This window comes from Penaeus japonicus, unplaced genomic scaffold (genome assembly GCF_977035675.1).
Source record: "Penaeus japonicus unplaced genomic scaffold, GWHDUDI00000001_assembly GWHDUDI00000006, whole genome shotgun sequence".
Lineage (NCBI taxonomy): Eukaryota > Metazoa > Arthropoda > Malacostraca > Decapoda > Penaeidae > Penaeus > Penaeus japonicus.
In genome coordinates this window covers 22,972,936-22,975,435 of record NW_028234408.1, presented here as the reverse complement: position 1 = coordinate 22,975,435, position 2,500 = coordinate 22,972,936, and the positions used below count along the sequence as shown (strand labels likewise).

The following is a 2,500-nucleotide window of genomic DNA, read 5'->3' as shown; positions in this document are numbered from 1 at the left end:
CCTGGCAGACAGGCAGGCGGCGTGCTTTAAACACGGTCGTAAACCTCAGAACAGCTCCAAGGGTTCCTGACACCAATAGTGGCCTAGAAGACCAACAGGAGGAACACCGGGAGGCGAGTCAGGCAGGGCAAGGGGACCTCACAATAACACTAGTTCTTATTTATTAAACAGGTTCCACACATGTTATACAGAAATAATCCTCGGGCAATACAAAGGGGGGCACACATTACAACATAGTCCTCGGGCACAGTATAGATTAATCACTATATAAGGGGCAAGCACAAGGTAATCCAGGTCACAAGGGGCATGCATAAGGACTCCGGCATGCCAAACAGCGTCTGCAATGTGGTTTTCTCCCTCCGCTTGTCTTGCCCCGACCCTTGCGACATGTTTACCTAACTTACATCCTGTAATCAGTGGTGAAACAAAATTACACACTGATGTAACACTATTTATCTATTCGTCTGACTATTTGTGCCCATCTCTCTTCATCCATGTATCTATAATAGATGTCTATATCTATCTATCAACTTATAAGTCTGTCTCTATGTATCTACATATCTATCTACTTATCTGTCTAGCACATTGTGCTATTCATCTTGTTTTTAGTTCGGTTAAGAATAAGCAAGATATGCGAAGCAGATGCTTCGCCAGGCTTATACGCACTATGACGAGCCTGCCTATGACAGCGAGTGCTGACTCGTAAGAGTGTGTCAACGAATGCTGATTCGATCTGAGTTTGGTCCTTACCCACCTTGGAATCCAATCATTGCCGCCAGGCAGCAGTGGAAACTCATGAGAATGGACGGGGTTCCATCTGTTGACCACGGGGATGTGAGGCCGGCGCGCTACCACTGTAATAAGCAGGCGGCTTATTTCAGTTTGTACCCATAAAGTTTGGACTGGTTCCTTATTTTACGATAAACCTTTTGAATACATCAGTAATTTGTGTCTTGTGTTGCCAATGAACTAATACTACAAAAACATATCTTCAACGTTACAACAACTGGTTAGAAAAGTCAAGCCTGTGGATTCATGAACACAAGTAACAAGCGCTATGGCTGGCCAGTCAATCGAGGGGTTGGTCTCGCCAATAGATGAACCGAATATCATGATTTTTTTTCTGAATAGATGGCTCTTTTCCAGACAAATGCCGGTTCAGGTAAAACATAAACACATTAGTTGATTGTTATCAGTGCACCATGAGTGTCGAAAACTCTGATCTCCTTCATGGCTTCCACTATTCTCAGGGCCCAGATTTTGGGGTTTAGAGAGGATATCAAAGATACTCTCCACTATGAATAGTAGAGTGAGAGGATCCATTCATACGACTATTCTAGTGTTTCGTATTCTAGTATTTACTTCTCTGGAATATATGATGCCCTGTCCACTTATTGAATATAGTACCGTCTCTACTTTTGGTCAGTTCTGACTATAACCACTAAATCCATCATATTAATTTGAATGGAATTTATGATACAGGCCTATAATAGAAAATTAACGCCACCCCTCCTTAAAAAAATAAAAATAAACGATATGGAACTACCTACCACTTACAAATTCCCGGCCACCTAACCCACATTTGCAATTAAAACTGCAGTGCAAGCTTTAGTTGCAAACCCATAAGCAGCACCAGCTACAAGATGGATGGCCATGATTCAACAGCAGATTGCATTTCAACTTCAGTATCAAGAAAGGATGTTTTCTAAACACCTTGTTCTACATATATTTCCTATGATTTGTAATGCTAAGGGTAGGATTATATATATATATATATATATATATATATATATATATATATATATACATATATTTCTTATTTAGCTATTTATATTCATCGCTCTGGCCGCTAAATCACAAACGACATGCAAATTCGCTAAAATCATTTTTTATACCCCGATAAAAATAATGATGATAGTAACTGACCAAATAGAAAATGAAAAATGTGATGAAATCTTGATCGTAGTTAAAAAAGAAAGAAAAAAAGACATCAAAATGTAAAAAAGCTGGTCCACAGTCATTAAACATTACAAACTTCTTTTCAAACCGAAATTCTTTATCTGGTCTCCCTCCCCGTTGCCCTTTCGATCTTTCTGAAATGTAATCAGTAATGGGTTTGGATTTCTGACACCGATTTCCGTGTTCGGGGAAAATGTCATTCATTGCTATAAGTTTGAAAGTACGTATACAATTAATAAGTTTATTAATAAATAGCCAGAAAATGCCAGATATACGAGTCCTTTACTACTCCCGTCATGAGTTACGTCTCACATGATACAACTGGCATTTTGTCCTTTATGCAGAGTAGTATCCTTAGAACCACAAGTGATTAATAGAAATTTTAGAATATCTTTGTGAAAGTCTTTTTGTGCTTCCATTGTGACTATTCCGCTACAAAATCTATTCCAAGAATTAGTCCATTTTCCTTCTCTCTTTGAGAAATGTCTTTGACGTGTTCTTAGGAAATATATGATAATCTTAAATGGATAATTAACTTTGT

The 2,500-nt window shown here is 38.6% G+C and overlaps 1 protein-coding gene across 1 annotated transcript in view; it reads left to right on the top strand.

Annotated features, from left to right (window-relative positions):
- The first annotated feature begins 2,046 nt into the window (after nt 1–2,046).
- LOC122265246 (protein-L-histidine N-pros-methyltransferase CARNMT1) overlaps nt 2,047–2,500 on the top strand; it is a 13,907-nt gene continuing 13,453 nt past the window's right edge. Inside the window, exon 1 of the mRNA XM_043034453.2 lies at nt 2,047–2,179. The gene's annotated coding sequence lies outside the window, so the exon portion shown is untranslated. The remainder of the gene's footprint in view (nt 2,180–2,500) is intronic.